Here is an 18,752-nt window from a genome sequence, read left to right as displayed (position 1 = left end):
CTCTTTTTCCCGCTATCAGAGGGAAAGAAGGACACTTGTCAAGAGACTACACAACTTGCCCCAAAGGCAGGCAAGCTCTCATTGGCTAGAGGGCTGCATGGACCAATGAGCTTCAATGAAAGCCTAGGGAAGGGGGTCGACCAAACTACCTCTCTCTCTCTCTCTCTCTCTCTCTCTCTCTCTCTCTCTCTCTCTCATTCTTCTCTTCACACACTCTTGTGAAGCAAGAACTCCATCTCCTTGTCCAAGCTTGAGAAGTTGAGTGCCTACTACAACAAGCTCTTGGTTATGGATGCAAATCCACACAAGAGAATGCTTATGCTTGCTTATCAATCTTTCTAATCTCCATTATCACTATGCTAAGCCATGCTGCAAGAGCTATGAGTGATTATGTGCAACGGGTTATTGCTTTCTTGTAGAGCTACTTCTACTTCTCTCTTCTTCCATCACTCCTTGCCAACTCCACAAGCTCTAAAGGTTTATGCTCTTTCTCAAATGAACCATTACAAGAAGGACGCGTTTGCTTCCCATATTGATAGTGCTCACAGAAAGAAAATTCAAAAAATGAAAGAGAAGGCAAGTAACGCAAACAAGAAAGAGTCTCCATTCATTAGGAAATTTTGGAGGTCATTTGGAGGGCCTTCTAAGAAAATGTATTTTTTGCACTCTCTCTCTAGAAAATATGGCGAATAATAGAGGTGGATCTTTCATGGTAAAAGTTCAAAAAGTGTACTTTAAGTAGATTCTTTACTCTTCTGAACATTCGTTCGTAATGATTGAGGGATAATCTTCCTCTCAGTTGCATTGAATGAACCTCGTCAACATGGAGGGAATGAGGCTAACATGGAGGGACGAAGGCGCAGCCGCGTATTCACTTTCCATTAAACCTGCACATTTGGCTAATGGCGCACTCCTCAAATGGCGCAAATGTTACGCAGAAACGAGCCAAATATCACCTTCACATTGATTTGGACAATGAGTACCAACCATTGATTAAACGTAGTAAAGCAAACACACATATACCTCCCGCATCCATAGACACGCTCAGAGCTCAGGGAGCTAAACACATAGATATCTGGACTAGAGGCTCTCTCTATCCTAAGAATCCAATGACTAATGCGTCTCCATCGTTTGTCAATCCTACAAGCTTATTGACCTTTGCTGGTGATGGAGAAAAGGGCCTTCTAGGTTATTGTAAATCTCTTACAAGGGAAGCTGAAACTTATAAGGGCATTCTCCAAGCTCAACAATGTAAGATTGTTCGTCTTTCACATTTACATTCTACAGATCAGGTTACCATTTTGCAACACAAAACAGAGGTACAGGAACTGAAAGGAAAGGTATGAAGTTGTCAAATGAAGGACACCATCTTGGGTGGTCGTATCCGAAAGAAGAAATTGCGCAATCTTGAAACATTGCAGGTTGCATCCGGAGGTCTCAAGAAAAGAATCCGAGCATTAAGGTGATGCTTCTTGGTTGGCTAAATTGTCTTAGTTAAGTATTTTTTTTGTTTTTTCTTGTTATGCATTGTTTTCATGTGCCTAAATAGTGTTAGTGAAGTAAATTTTCTGTTATTTACTTATGCATTGTCTTCATGTAGAGATTCAATCTATCCTAATAAGGAAAACATTGACCCCAAAGTCAATATAGGAAAGAGATTGAAGCCACTTATAAGTAGAAGCCTTGCAGCAAATATAGTACATGACAAGAAGTTTAAGGTCCTACAACGAAATGTAGTGGACCGCTTTATTTCAGAGAACTCAGTGCCTGCAAAAGAGATACAAGGCACACTTGATTCACTTGGTGTAAGCAAAAGAGGATATTCGGCTATACAAAAATCTGTCTCATCCATCTTTGTTAAGAAGGGTATAAAATCCAAACTTTTACCATCAGCCTCAAGTGTTTGGAAAGAGAGGCTTCAGTTTAACGACGCACAGGGAGAATATCTTGGACAACCCTTTCATATTAAAGCAACTTACAGTGGCCATGGAGCAAACATGGCATATGATGAGTTCAATAATATTTTTATGGACCTGCAGATTTTACAGAAGAGAATGGTGGATTTTTACAACATCACATTTGAAGAGTCACGAGGGGTATTACATTTTGTGTTAAAACTGAATGAGTGTGAGCTTGTTAAAGAGAAAAAGCTAGAGCGTGTTACATTTACTTTAATGAATAGAGCCCTCTCAAAGTGTCCCAATGATGATCCTTTGTATTTTAGTGTTCAATCAGAATCTAACATATGGTGGCTTGGTGCGTTTGAGGTAAGCGAGATTCTCAGCTAAGCTCAAATGTTCACATCTACTTAAGTCTCATTTATTTTGTGTTGCAGGTAAAGAAAGAAGATCATGAGATTCTATATTGGGTGTTCCATCAAACTAATATTTCGAAGGTGATTGATCGACATACTAACCAGGGAGAGGTACTACGTACGTCTAGATGGAAGGGGAGACTTTCAAGTTCAGTGGCATCTTGCAGGTGACCTCAAAACATTAAAGTGCATGTATAATTGTGGAATGGGTGCAATGGAAAAGTCATCGTGTTTGTTCTCCATGGAGCCTGCAAAGGTCATGGACTCAAAGTGGTGGAGAAAAGCTCCGACACGTCACATTGAGGACCCTGCTTTTCGACCGGTTTTGAAAATACCACTTGTAAATGTCCACATCTGTACAATGCATGCCCTTTGAAGAATTGTGGAGAAATTGGTCTACTTATATATCGGGTTTGCTTGGAAAATCAAGAACTCAGCAGAGTGACAAGTGGCCATGCAGTGCTTAGAATTGGTACTGTAGGATATGGGGCTTCATGGTGGCAATGTGAAAATCCAGCGGGATGAAAAGAGATCCACTGCTGAGAAGGATGTCCCATGCAAACCATCCATCAGTGGGGTGAAGGCACGGAGGTTTTTATCTAAACCCCAAGGAATACGAGATCCGAAGCTAACAAAACATGGAAAAATATATAACACACCTTATGTTAGCAAGGTAGAGTATCAGAGCTGGAAAAAGCTACATATTGCAGTCAAAGATCAAGAACCAACTACTCGTAACGCGTAGACTGAGGTTTGGCGATCAATAGACATCCTATTTTTGATGTGCGACAAAGATGACTGGTCACAAGGTGATATGAACAAGTTCAAGGAGAATCTCAACCTTCTCAAAAAATCATTCAAGACAGCATGGACAGACACCCAGATTACTCACTACATGGTATTATTGTGTATTTGATTCTCTTTTATGTGTAACTATGTGAGTGTAAAACATTCTAAGTAATCTGTTTTCATATCCAGCACATCATTTTCAATCATTTACCATTTTTTATACAAAAGTATGGGAACCCGGAAATATGGAATACCCAAGGGATGGAAAGGTCTCATTACATGGCGAGAAATGCTTATTTGAGGCACACACGACATGGTGGATCTCGAATCAAGGCTAATAGTTTGAGAGAACTATTTGAATGGTTCTATCATAGAATCATTCATCGAATGCAGGCAAAAGAAGTCTTGGTCTCTTCAGCAACAGCACAAGCCATCAGACATTTACAACAACAAAAAGTTAAAAGATCAATGGCATACAATAACTCCGGTGCTCGTGAAAGTCATCGAAGGTGGAGAGAGACAATAGTGTATGTGAACCACAAGTGGAGAAAGATACTCTGAGTGGATGACAGTGTACAAAATTTCTATAATACATGATCTTATACAATTGCTACTTGAAGTGTATCAAGATTTTGAAGGTTCAGTTTTGTTTTTTGGCACATCACCCTTGTAATGAATCATGAGATGTTTGCCATACTCTAAAAGTTCATCTGGGTTTTGTCTGCCAAGAGCTAGTGCCATTGCTGTGTAAATGTAGTAATACGTTGCCCGACCACCTGTATAGCCCGGGCAATAACCAAAACAATCTTTGGCAAACACTTTGTCCACAAGAATGACTTTATCTGCACTTTTGGGCAGCACGGGTCCACCCAAGAAGCGTGATAGTGTCTTAATGTGTAAATTGCTATTGAACCCTCTTGTGACATGGAATTGTGAAAAAATACTATCGGGGACTCGCAAAGCTTTGAAGGTACTGTGCTAGGGCCGCATCTCTTCCACGATACTCTCGAGTCCGCCGTCAAAGGAAGTCATCCTTGTCAGCAATCCAAGACTGCACATATCATGTCTGAGTAAGTGACACACACACACACACACACACACACACACACACACACACACACACACACACACACACACACACACACACACACACACACACACACACACACACACACACACACACACACACACACACACACACACACACAGAGTTACCATGAAGCTCTCATCTTGCAAAAAGAGGTTTTTCTACCACAGGTCTACAGATGTAGTTGACCCCTAACCTGAATGGTTAAACCAATCCTGCACTTCTTTGTGACTTGTTGATGGTCTTAGGCTTTGTCTTATTTCTTGGAAGGTGGCTTCATTAGGTAGTGTCTCCTTGTATTTTTCAGCTTTCTCAAAGCATCTTCGGAGGCATTCCATTGGATTGCTGGATGTTTCCATTGCCTCATCATCACTACTATCCTCTGAAACAAATCCACTCCTCTCCTCTTGGACTCTGGAAATGATAGCCAGGGAGAAGTCCTCCCTTACAATAAAAGATGCTTTGCACATCATGTAAAAAGATATAGGTCATGTCTCCAATCCTGAAGTCAGGCACAGCAGGCAACATCATCTGAGCATGCTTCTCAGTGAAGTTATTGACATCCAAGGGTAGTTTGATTTCTGTGGTTTTCACAGAGAGCATCTTACTTCTTTGTACTTCAATTGCCTCAACCTCAAGGTCGACTGTATCTTCAACCTCCTCGAATTCTTGTATATGTGTTGTCTCCTCGCATTCTTCGTCTGGTGCTACATCCTGCTCCTCTAACACCTCATCAAGGTTCTGCATGAGGATTCCAAACAGGCTGTTCAGGTAAATCATAAAGCCAAACGATTCCTAAATAAGTTTGCACTCTTTTTGGTGCAAAGGGCAGGCTGAATGTCGGCAAGCAGGTGGTAATTCCCTATACTTCTTCAGTCCCCGTCCTTTTCCACCGCAGTCATTTAAATGAATGACAGTCATAGTGGATAGAACAACCCTCCCTACCTGCACCATCAGTTTAAATTTATCTCTGTAGGGCTGCAAGAATTCACTGTGCTGAGCTAAAAGGTCTTCAATATCAAATTTTGGGTTAAACATAGAATGAACTAGATCCTCCAGCACCACAAGATGCTGCAAAATTGAACAACCTCTCATCAGTTACAACTGGGTCTTCTAGAGAAGGCACATCCTCTTTGGCTTTACCTTTACTTGCACAGGGACTGCTTGCTGGGAGATCTACATCATCTGAGAAGTCTATATTCCTCTTTCTTGTATTTTTCTTGACAAGTACTATAGAGGGTGAGGGACCCTTGTAGGGTGAGGGATCCTCTTGGCCTGCTGACCTCTTTGACTCATCTTCACAAATTGACTCTTCTTGATCAATTTCCTGACAAAAGTCAACAGTTCTTTTGGCAGAAACGCTAAGCAACTAGGCCTGCAAAGGCTGGAATCCTGACACAAGCTCTGGGTCTGGTTTTAGCCTCTTTTTCCTACTGGACCTTAATCCTATTCATCAGGAAACATGTCAAGTCTTTGTTCTCTCTCTCTCTCTCTCTCTCTCTCTCTCTCTCTCTCTCTCTCTCTCCAAAGCACCACACACACTCTCTCTCTCTCTCTCTCTCTCTCTCTCTCTCTCTCTCTCTCTCTCTCTCTCTCTTTGTACTAAAGGCGCGCAGAGACAACCACAGACTCTTTGCAACTCTCTACGCACGCCTTTAGTACTGTTGAGAGAGAGAGAGAGAGAGAGAGAGAGAGAGGCAGGTCTCATGAATGTACTAAAGGCGCGCGGAGAGAGTTGCAGACGGTATTTGGTTGTCTCTACGCGCCGTTAGTACACCGAGAGAGAGAGAGAGAGAGAGAGAGAGAGAGAGAGAGAGAGAGAGAGAGAGAGAGAGAGAGAGAGAGTATGTGTGTGTGTGTTCAACAGTATGGGTTTTTCTTTGTTTCCACACACACACACACACACACACACACTATTTGCTACCTATTGTTAGAAATACAGAGAGACAGAGTGATAGATCACCTTTTGTTGGTGGAGTTTGCAGGAACTCCATGGGAGCTGTCTTCTCCATTGCTCTCTCGTTGCTTTCTCTCTATCAATCTCTCTCTCTCTCTCTCTCTCTCTCTCTCTCTCTCTCTCTCTCTCTTCTCTGACAATAATGAGTCTCCCTCCCTCTCTCTCTCTCTCTCTCTCTCTCTCTCTCTCTTTCTATGGTTCTGTCTCTCTCTCTCTCTCTCTGTCTCACTCTCTAACAGTAATGAGTCTCCCTCCCTCTCTCTCTCTCTCTCTCTCTCTCTCTCTCTCTCTCTCTCTCTCTCTCTCTCTCTCTCTCTCTCTCTCTCTCTCTCTCTCTCTCTCTCTCTCTCTCTCTCAAAATGACACTTATAATGGTTACCCCTGGCGGCGCCCCACGTGTTAGTAAAAAATAGAATATAGTTGCATGATGCCGCATGTGCGGTCATTTATTGGGCATGGATACTTTCGTACGTCACATATAAAAGGGATGAGAGAGAAAGTGACACACCGCGAGAGTCCAAGAGAGTGAGAGAAAGAGAGTTTGAGTCTTCTTCTACGTCTCCGACAAAAAGCACGTGCAAAATAGTAGACCCGTCTCCGACAGAAAGCAGGTCTACGTCCTAAGAAGGTTTGGCCCTCTCTCTCTCTCTCTCTTTTTGAAAAGGTCAGGCTCTGCTTCTCTCTCTTTTTCTCTATCACCATGTATGTTTCTCAAACGTCTCTCTATCTCTCTCTCTCTCTGTGTTTCTTTTTCTCTCTCTCTCTTTCTCTCATAGTAAATTTCATATCTATCTCTCTCTTACACACACACACACACAACCTCTCTCTCTCTCTCTCTCTCTCTCTCTCTCTCTCTCCAAAAATGCAAAGCAACGAAGAGGCCAAGGAGGCATAGCATGTATGACCAAAAAGGGTTTGAAAGATGTTTCCATTGTCAAAGAAGATAAGTATAAACGCTACTTATGGCTGAAAATAGCCCACCAAATGGTCAAGTCTGTTTGTGGCTAGTTGCTACATTCCTCACTATGACTCCAACTTTTATGCTTGCTTAAATATGGCTAGAGATCAGCCCTTTGTTGAACTAGAGGAAGACATTGCTCATTACAAGGATCAAGGTGAAGTCATTGTTTTTGGAGACATGAATGCTCGCACAAATATGTTACAACATGACACACAACAAGTCGACATGCCACATGTCTCAAGAAGAATGGATGACTCATATGTAAGGTCTCCGACCCCGAGCTAAAAGAGCACCATTGTACCATGAAAAGATCATAATGGAAAAAAGTTACTATTTTTAGCAGTTTTCCAAATTCTGTCAATGCCCTGATGTTTAGAATGTTATAAAGCTTCAAAATGTGAATTAAAAAAAATTATTTTTGTGAAAAATTTCCAAAAATAGTAAGTTTTTGGTCACCCAACCCGTCTAGTTTTGACCGTCTCGAAAAACTGCACCCGTACCCCGAATTTTGCAAAAAATGTAATTTTCGGACCTCGAGGGTTGCTAAATATGGTAGGTACTCGGACCAGTACGCCTTAGTTAGGGCTTGCTATAGCATATTTTGGCATCAAATTCCGACTCGTATGACCCGTTTTAGCCTAAAATCAATTTTTCCCAAAATTGTCCGGGGAGGCAGCGGGGGCTCGAGGCTGTGTGGGAGCAGGCTCCAGGCCACTCCGGGTCAGCTTTAGCAGCTAGGGGGCGTCTTTTGTCCTTGTGGGAGTCTTGGGAGAGTTTCCAAGCTTGCAACTAAGTGTGAGAGCCAGTTAACCAAGCCAACTGGACACTTGGTGGGTAGGAGACTGGACTTGCCATGCTTAACTGGAGTAGCTCCCAGATGCAAATAGCAAGGAGGGTCGATTTTCAGCTTGAGGAGGCCTATTTAAAGGTGTGCTCACACACACCCAGTACACACACACACACACCTACACACCCCTTGGGGAGGTGCTGCCAACACTCACAGTTTTTTGAAGGAGAAGCAAAGGAGGGAAGTGCTGCCGAATTCTCTTCTTGATAAATCATTTGGATCAGAAAATCGAGAGGATTTTCAGTCGCTAATCACGGTAATCATGGTTTAATTCCTGCTCTTCTTAATTCTCTTCATTATTCTCCAAATTACTCGTCTACTATGCTTAAACCTAGCTATAATTCCCAATAGCTGCTCTCTAATTTTACATGGCTATATTCCATTACATAATCATCATTCAATTAGCTAATTTATGCAGCCATTCATCACTCTTAATTAATAATTAATACTTGATTAGGAGAGATTTCTCTCTCTAGGCAGCATAGTTAATAAATCGTAGATTTGATAAAATTCACCCTTTTACCACTCAATAGTGATGTAATTAAGTTAGATTCAATTTTTCTCACACATTAAGATGTGATTAAGGCAAAATTAATCCGTCATTAGGTCACTAAGAAGAGAATTTTCTCTCACTTATGCATGCGGTAACTCTGCATCTTTCTAATTACACTAGGAAAGTGATTGAGTTTGTTTACTTCATCTCTCTTGTAAATTAATTAGTAAAATTCTGAATTTCTTAATCATCTAAGCCAAGTGATTAACTTTAGAGCCGGTTCCCATAGGGCAAGTAAAGTATTACCCATAAAATTGCTAGGTCTCGAAGGAAAAATCTAACCGTCTTACATAAGGAGGATTGTTCAATGATTCTAATCTGCCATTTGGATTGTTATGATGCTCTCGGACTTTAGCTCTTTTCTCCAAGTTTATCATTTAAAGTAGTGAGTATAAAATGGCCCCGGTTAAGAGAACTCGCTTCGGTGGTGCCCACGACCGCGAGGCGGGAACGAGCAATGTGAATGGAAAGGGAAAAGCTCCCATGGATGAACAAGCACCGGCCATCTCATGGGCCATTGACGAAGAAATGGAAGAGGTAGGTCACAATTTTTATTCAAGTTGTTTAATTTAACATTGCACACGTTTAGCAAGGAAAGAACATACCCCCAAACATGTTGGAGAAATCCGACGGAAACCTCGGCATTTGAATTCATTTGTATATTAAAGTCTAAAGTAGGAAAGAAATGATTGATGGATATACTGTTTGCAATAGGAAAGAATGTCTGCTAGGGAAAATTTAGCTTGACATGTTCATTCTATTTCCAATGTTGAATTAGTCTTGAACCCCCTCCTAATCACAAGGGGCAGAGTTCCTAGTTAAGGGCTCTTGAATCCACGATTGCTGGTTAAGCGGTGGAAACCCACATCTTGCTTTCTATGCGGTGGGAATGTCCATGTCGTGCTTTCTATGCAGTGGACATACCTAGTTGTATGGGCAACTAGGCGATAACGGGAGGAGTAAACTCTCGCTGTAGGGGGGATGTTGTACCTCTAGAACATTGGAATTTTAATGAATAAGTTTGAGTAGAATTTTTACTAGAACTCTGTCTTGGTGCCGTTTTGCAATTCTGAATGAAGGGCTGTCTTAACGAACCTCGTGAATCGGAACCTAATCAAGGAACTTATATGTTGAACAACCATTGTGGTAGTAATTAGGACACACGAAGAAGTGTGAGTGTTGGGGTGGAAAGTGGGGGCTTGGCTCAGGTTGCCAATGCCTATGAGAAGGGTGGTCCCAATTGGTCGAGAACTCTCTGTCCCCATAGTGTTAAATCGATACTAGTAATACTCATTGCCGCTAGGACGACGAAGTCTCAAGTGTACGTGCCTCTGAAACATGAGGAAAAAGACACTTGGGGTTTCTCTCCTCTTGGAAGGTGGGTTTTAGGATCGCTAGATAGTTTAAGTACGCTTCCCCTGCAAGGTGGAGCTAGATCTCACTACTAGTAGGCTCGAACTCGACTCACTTTGTGATGAGAGATCGTCCGCTACCTGAACCCTGAACCACTTTTCTTGCTTCCTCTATAGATCTAGTGGCCACCAGGTTCACTGTCAGATCCACTATTTGATACGGCGGGGTGGGGACCTCACATCATACATGTATAATCTAAGTTCTAATGATGCAAAAGAACTGGATCACGATGGAAAGTCACTTTTACATATGTGCAATAGTACCGGAATGCTTATTGCAAATGGTGTATTTCTATGGCAAGGCACCAATGACTTTACATGTAGAAAGCACAATGGTGATAGAGTGATTGACTATATGTTGTTCTCGGAAGCCACTCTAGAATGCATACAAAGCTTTACACTTGGTGAATGGAATCCGGAATTGGATCATAGGATGTTATGTATTGACCTCAAGTGTGGTAAACGGCCCGAGCATGTAGCCTCCAATCATGATGTGAATCATTTGTACCTACGTCTAGACTTCAAACGAGCACTTATATATGCTGATATGGTGGACCAAATGTTAAGCATGATAGAGCATCAAGAGATCCCAGCATTAGAATGCAAGTGGAAAGTTTTCAAAGAAGTAATTTTCTCTTATGCGAAGGAATGCTTTTCGGTGAAACACATGTCTTGCAAAAGGTCTAAGAAGGGTAGCACCAAGAAGAAATGGTTTGACATGGAATGTAGTCGAGCCCGAAAACACTTGCTAAGATTGGATGCAATCAAAGACAAGGAAGTTTACTTGGAATGTTCACACACATACAAAGCACTTGTTCAAAAGAAGAGGAGAAGGTGGGAAGTCGAAAAACAACTTCTTTTGGCACAAGAGAAATCACATGCATGTGGCAAGTTTTGGCAAAATCTAAAAGGCAAGCGCGTTAAGAGCTTTGGTGACTTGAATCTTGAGGATATGCATATGCATTGCAAGAACCTCTATGAGCAACCCAATGTTGATAAGATGGAGTGTTGTAGCTCCCTTCCGTCTATGTCTCCCTTCTTTACCATTGAAGATGTATGTCGCACTCTTGAGCAACTTGCTACTCGCAAGGCAGGTGACCTTCAAGGTGTCAAGGCTGAAATGATTAAATGGACAAGCAAGAAAACGCGATATTGGATATGCGATATGTTTAACCTTGCACTTCAGTATGGCATGCCTCATGATTGGAGTGCAAATTGGATCAAACCTTTGCACAAAGGAGGAGATGTAAACAATGTGAACAATTATCGCACTATAATGGTTGGTTCTTTGATGGCAAAGTTATTTGGATGTATCATGGAGATGAAGATAAGTGAATGGGATGAAAAGAATGGCAAACGTGCGCTTGGCCAAGCAGGTTTTTGAAAGCATCTTAGCCTTGTCACTATTGATCACCTTGTCACTCTTCGAGTTCTTATGGAAGCGTCTCGATTGAAAGGAAAAAAGTTGTATTGTTGCTTTGTGGATTTCAAGAAAGCTTTTGACATGGTACCGCGAGGGAATCTTTGGAGACGTATGCAAAGCCTTCAAGTGCCGAGAGAATTTATGCATGCAGTCTTTCGTATCTACCAAAAAGTGATATGTCGATTACGTATGGGAGATGGAATTTCAGAAATTTTTGCTAGCACTATTGGTGTCAAACAAGGATGCCCACTTTCCCCAACCCTCTTCTGGCTACTCATTGATGAATTGGAATCCATAGTTCTTGATTTTATGCAGCAAGAAGGCATAGAAGAGGTTAAGATCGAAAATGCAGTGAGCATGCTTTTGCTTTATGCCGATGATGTAGTGCTCTTGGCACATACCTTAGAAGATGCACAAAAGCTTATGAGTGTCTTGGAACGCTTTTGCCTACATAGAGGGCTGATCGTGAATGGATCCAAAACCAAGGTTATGCTTGTAAAGACCCTCAATGACGAAAATCCATGCATTGTATACAACAATGAGCAACTCGAAGTGGTAGATCACGTCAAGTACCTTGGACTTGAGGTTCCATCCAATCATAAATGGAAGGATTGTGCAATGCGTAGCTTGGAAGCCGGAAAGAGGGCTTATTACGCATTTGAGAACATGTGCAATGCAGGAGAGATCAAGTGTTGGGCTCTCAAAAAGTACCTCTTTGACACATTGGTGATACCGGTGCTTCTTTATGGAGTGGAGGTGTGGGGTGAAAGCATCGGGAAGTCTACTTGGAAAGAGTTTGAGAATGTCCAAAAGCATTTTCTCACCAACTTTCTCCAAGTCAAGACACAAACACCCTACATGCTCTTACTTCTTGAGTCCGGATCACTTCCCATTGAGGTATTGGGCATGCAAAGGGTTGTGGAGTACATGCGTAAGACACAATGTAGCCCTTTGCATTGACTTCCTAGAATCGCATATGAAGCAAGTCAAAAGGTTCAAAAGACATGCAAGAGCAAAATACTAAGTTCGGGGTGGATGCTTGAAATCAAGAAATGGTTTGGAAGATGGGATGCATGTCACTTGGTCAAGGATGCATCGATCGACTCCCAAGTTAATGAGGCCTTCTTACAACGCCAATGTATCACGGCTTGGGAGAAATCCGGAGGTTCTCGCTTCAGCCATTACACCACACACGTTGCCCCAAACTACAAATCTCTCTTCTTCTCCGAACGAGGTAACCGAACCCATCCCTACATCCTTGAGCCCATCCCGTTGAGAGTGATCCGCACCATTGCCTCCATTCGTCTTAGCTCCCATTCTCTACGCTGCGAGACAGGACGTTGGGTCACTAGCAAGGAGTGTCATCGACTTTGCACCTTATACCCTCGTCAAGTACGAGAGAGTGAGTACCACACACTACTTGAGTGCTCAGCTTCTGACCACATTAGGTCCTCCTTTCCCCATATATTCAGCCATGAGCTCTCCCTATATACCTTCCTCTCCCAACCACAATGTGGACTCTCTATTGCGACGCTCATTTCAGCCATTTTTGAGCATCGAGAGTCACTTATGACCTCCACTCACACCACGTGACATGTTCATTTGGTCCCATAGGTCATATTTGACCTCCGAGGATGATAATAGAACTATCTCTCTCTCTCTCTCTCTCTCTCTCTCTCTCTCTCTCTCTCTCTGTACTAAAGGCGCGCGGAGATAGCCACCTCCGATTTGGATGTCTCTTTGCGCGCCTTTAGTACTGTGGAAACGCAAGTAGAACGAGTGAGAGAGAGGGATTGTATCCTGGTGGGTGTGTGTGTGTGTGTGTTATAGAGAGAGGAAGGATAGTGGAGAGACTGGGGAAGGGGGGAGAAAGAGAGAGAGAGATAGTCTTTCTGTTCCCTTATACTAGCGGCGCGTGGAGGTGTATTTTGGGATCAAAATATCTTTCACGCGCGCCGTTAGTAATGGGATAAGTTTTGGTGAGAGAGAGAGAGAGAGAGAGAGAGAGAGAGAGAGAGAGAGAGAGAGAGAGAGAGAGACTCTTCTATTTTTATACAGTGGAATGGCTAGAACAAAGGCCACTGCAAGGAAGGCAGTCAAGGGACCAGTGGTAGCAGCTAAGACAAGTAGCAGATCTGCAACCCCAAAGAAGAGACCTGGAAAACCAAATAAAATTTTGAAAGGTCCAAGGGTGAAGAAGTTACAGAGCTGCATGGGACTTTTCAGAGAAATCAGGAAGGCACAAAAATGTGTTGATTTGTGCATACCAAAGCTGCCCTTTCAGAGGATGGTGAGGTCCATTTGTGAAGAAGCTACCTGGGGCACTAAAAGGTGGAAAGTGGTTGCATTGATGGCTCTACAAGAAGCAGCAGAGGACTTCCTGCTTGACTACTTCAGTGACATGACCATTGTAGCAGCCCATGCCCATAGGGTGAGTGTAATGGACAAAGATAGTGAGACACTAAAAAGGATAAGGTGAAGGTATGACAAACTTCTGGTCCCCAATGTCTGCAAGGATAAGAAAATGAGGGAAATTTTGCTATACCCCCCTGAGCTATTGCCACAAGTCACAGTTGTAGATGTCACACATGATGTGAATACAAGGACAAGGGCAGAGACGGTTGATCGCCAAACAGAGGACATGAGGGAAGCAGAGCTTAAGGAAAAAGCAAAAGTAGCAGTGGAGTCCCAGAGGCAAACAGAATGCAATGTGACCCTGTCCATAGAGGCAAGCAACAAAGAAACTCTACTTTCAATGAAGGATGGTTTGCTTGCAGAGATACCATTTATAGATGGAGCCATAAAGCTCGCTCTGGAAAAAGTGGACATTAATTTATTGTTGAATCCAGATGCTCAGATCTCAGACACAATTATCTATGCTTGTCTTAAGTAAGTGTTACTATCTTGCTAACTTTGAAAACTCAGATCATAGGTGTACTAAGTCAGGTACACTCCCTGCAGTTTGATCAAAAGTCAACTTCCACCACACACCCACACGGAGGTGTTTCTTCTTGATCCACAAATGTCAGTGATTATTAGACAGAAGAACAGTCCATCCGGAACATTTGAGAGTTGGTTTCTCCACTGTGCTATGCTGGAAGTAACTGTCATCATCTTTCCATATGAGAACAACCATCACTGGAGTCTCATATGCCTTGATGTTGAACAGGCAGCAGTGTGGGTGTTCAATTCAATAAAAGGAACCCACCCTGAAATTAGGCTGTAAGTGTTATGTATCAGAAAGTGTTTCTTATAGATATCCATGTAAATTTGAAGCCTCAAGCTAACATCTTGATACTACTTTGTGCAGCTGTATAAAGAGGTTGTTGCTTGCTTATGGCAAGCTATGTGGAAGGTATGAAACAAGGCCCCAATCAAAGATGTACCTGTACCTAATCAAACCGATGGAAATTCTTGCCGCTGGAGATGTCTTCTCCATGCAGAATATGTCCTGCAAAGCTACTTTGCATTAAAACCTTTCATGACTAAGGTAACCATTTGGCAATGCATTTAGTCAGCTTTGGTTTTCTTTATACAAGACTTCTCACCATGTGGTCTTTCAATTTTGGAGAGTGCTGTGCAAAAGTACACATATGATTATTTGCAAAGATATCGGGTAAGTCTAATACAACACATGCTCACTATGTCGAGCCCCAGAGAACCTGAAGATAGCGGCTTGGATGACCGCACATTTGATATGACAATACATGACGTGCCACCACGACAAACCCCTGCATCAGATACAGTGGAATCAAAACGGGCTGAGGGGGTCATATCAGCTGAAGATGAAAGAGCCGAGGATGAAGAAAGTTCAAATGAGCATATGGAAGGTGCTAGTGTACAAGTAGAGGGGCTTATGGAGGAGACAATGAAAGAGCCAAGTAAGCTAGTGGAGGAGCCAAAATAGCCCATGGATGAAACCCTGGATGAGGAAAGCAGGCCTACGGATGAGCAAAAGGATATGGATGAGGCAAGGATGGATGAGGAAAGCAGGCCTACGGATGAGCAAAGTGATATGGATGAGGCAAGGATGGATGAGGAAACCAGGCCTACGGATGAGCAAAAGGATATGGATGATGCAAGCCGGCCAATAGAGGCAGAGGAAAAGACCTTGGAGGAAACCCTGAATGAGGCAAAAAGAGCCATGGGGGAGACCCTTGATGAAGATGAGAATGATGACTATGACGATGAAGCTAAAGCAGAGGATAGCAACAACGACAACAACACTATAGAGACCCAGTATGGACCCTTGCTACCTGTAGATACTGTTGTTCTGGTAATGTCTATTCAAGTATGGAAAAATATGTTCAGCTTCTAACTACTTATATGCACTTGTCAAATTTTACAGAGGTTGATTATATTGGACATCTATGGATTGCTGCTGATGCGCGTGCCTTTGGGTATAGCAGACCCCTTCGAGGATTTGCAAACATTTCGGATGGGAACTTGTCGAGTCGTGGTTCGTCCATAAACCAAAGAATTTATTCAGTTTCTTCTTCCGTGCTTCAGAGTTGCCGTATGGTCTTCAATGCAAAGGCAAAACTTGTCGCCACTAGTTACAATAGTTTGCGGTGTATGCGACGTAGCGCTCACACGTCAGATTTTGTCTTTTTGTATGATCAAAGAAAATGTGTTACCGTCGAGAGCCACTACCACCCTAAAAAACCACATTTACCTCTTTTGTACAAACCGTTTAGCCAAATCGATGTGCCCTTTGATGCAAATAATACACTACTGATTGATGATACTCCTGAAAACGGAGAACTAAATCCACCAGGAATAACTATCTCACCACCCTCTTTCGAGGGGCATTCCTTTGATTTTTACCTTGAAGACATTTTGATTCCATACTTATAGAAATTGTATCTCAGTCCATTGTTCACGGACGAGTTTGTACTTTCTAATGAATTAAGATGACTCTTCTATCATGTCTTTGTCTTGCCTAACATTGAGAGAGAGAGAGAGAGAGAGAGAGAGAGAGAGAGAGAGAGAGAGAGAGAGAGAGAGAGAGGTGGCAATGGCTAAAGAAATGTATTTCAAGAACACTTATATTCACAGAGCAAAATTGACAAATGAGCTCAAAAAACTTCATGTATTGAAAGTCATTCGTATATACTTGGGTTCACAAGAATCTCTGTTACATTGATACTATTTCAACCCGACCATCCAACTCTTTGCACAAAATATCTTTTTCCCCACGCCGCATCAGCTTATGGCCAACTAGGAAAAAGGAAAAATCTGAAAGGTCCCTGTCCATTGACTCTTCAATTATGTCGTGCCGCAACTGCAGAAGACTGCGTAGCTCCCTTATTGTAACCACCAACATTAGGCCTTGCTCTTTATCAATCCCTTCCACATCCACAATAGGATTATCTTCCAAACCTGTAGAAACCTGGTCCATAGGAATGTACTTACCTCTGAGCATTTGTGATCGCATATACCAAAAGGAGACTAACAGTGATTGGCTTGCAATCATGTACTTGACAACTAGAGTGTCAAGCGTGACCTCGCACTGTAGCCAATCTCTTCCTTTACATACCATCCTCTGTCAAGAAGTTTGGCACATGATGACTGCTAAAATGACTTGCACATGAACATAGTTTTCATAACACGTATATTGTAGTTATGAAACAACTCTATGAACAGTGCAACAAGACAAAAGTTTGCAATTCTAACCAGTTTGGTGGGAATAGAGCTACGTAGAGATCTCTGTATATCCTTGTAGAGCTTACTTCGCATTGCCTCCACCATTGTTTCCTCAAGAACTGGCCAGTCCACAGTGTTCCAGTCGGTTGGTAGAGGCACTTTCACCAACATGCGATTCTTATTCCCTGGACTGAGTTGGTAGAAATGGTCATAGAAAAATATTCCTTCATCAGTCAGGCTTTGCTGCTTCTCCCTGAATACTGTAGAGAACCAATGTGGGCATGAACAACAAGGAAGAGGCCTATTATGCACTCCACATGCTCCCATTGCTCATAAGAAGAGGGATAAACATCTGCAAAATATATAACAAGAGTTAAACTAAGAGTATCAATAAGTCAAAATGACAAATCTAATGTAGTTGAGATGTGAAGAATGGAGCCATTGCTCATAAGAAGAGGGATAAACATTGCAAAATATATAAGAAAAGTAATATGAGAGTATCAATAAGTGAAATGACAAATCAAATGCAGTTCAGATGTCAAAAATACTTACAATTGCAACGTGGTTGATGTATATCTGACACATTTCCACCGTTTGCTATCACGTCTGGATGGATAAACACATGCTAAATAAGAACATCTTTATAGATCTTTTGCCGATTTCAACTTTGAAATCCAACACTCTGGCCTTCCATGCTGAGCGGTAAACATTGATAGCACTAGACCTCTTGGGTCCTTTTGGTTACATGAGGACCCATGAACCTTTGTTTATCCTTTGTCCAACCCATTGGTTCTCTGCACTTATTGAAGTTGATATTGTAATTGAGGATATGCTACTACTTGGCCTTCTAGGCAAAGTGCAGGTGTTGGTAGTTGGTGTGAGAGACCATAAACACCTAGAGCTTCTTGGGCGAGAAGACGTGGAAGCCATAGCTCTGAGAGAAAAGCTTTAGTGGAGGGAGATTCACTTTGAAAGCATTCTAATGGAGGGAAAGTGTTTTAGAATTCCAATATCTTGTGTGGTCTTAATGGTCACCCTCCAGTACGTTAATGACCATAAGTGAATATCATCAGTGGGACCACACACACACCTAACAGCTCGGTAAAAGCAAAGAAGTTACGATGCCACAATCCTAGATTCGTGGAAGTTTTTAGGGTATTTTCCTATTTTTTGAGTCTTTCCACGTATTTTGCTACGTAACGTAGCCCTCTTGCTCATTGGACGCGCTCTATTTTTCTCTCTCCTTCATATGGCCCTCCAAATGACCTCCAAAATTTTCTAATGCATTTCTTGGACATATGTTCTAACCGGCTATGCCACAATGCAATGGTTGGCAGCTTTACATATAGAACATGTTTTTTGGCTGATACATAAAGAGGATAAAGGGAGCCCACTTTTGAACCTTGTGCAACTATCAAGCTGCCCTTTGCAATACGTCAAGACTGTTGAAAGAAAGTTACTTTGTAATCCAAGTCATCAAGGGAACCAACTGAAATCAAATTGCGTGTCAAATCTAGGACATGATGCACATTGTGGATCAAGAAACGTACGCCATTTTCCATAACCATATCAATGTCACCGACACCCATGATGTCACATGCATAGCTGTCTCCAAGTGTGACAAATCCAATAGTCTCCTCATAGGTGGTAAACCACTCTCTATGCGGAGTAACATGCAAAGAAGCAACCGAATCAAGTATCCTGGTGTGTGACACCTCACCACTGACAAGCAATCCAAATGGCAATGAACTCTGCAATGATAG

Source organism: Adiantum capillus-veneris, chromosome 10, assembly GCF_014529385.1.
Source record: "Adiantum capillus-veneris isolate H3 chromosome 10, ASM1452938v2, whole genome shotgun sequence".
Taxonomy (NCBI): domain Eukaryota; kingdom Viridiplantae; phylum Streptophyta; class Polypodiopsida; order Polypodiales; family Pteridaceae; genus Adiantum; species Adiantum capillus-veneris.
The sequence above is the reverse complement of the archived record's forward strand: the minus strand, read 5'-3'. Positions refer to the sequence as shown.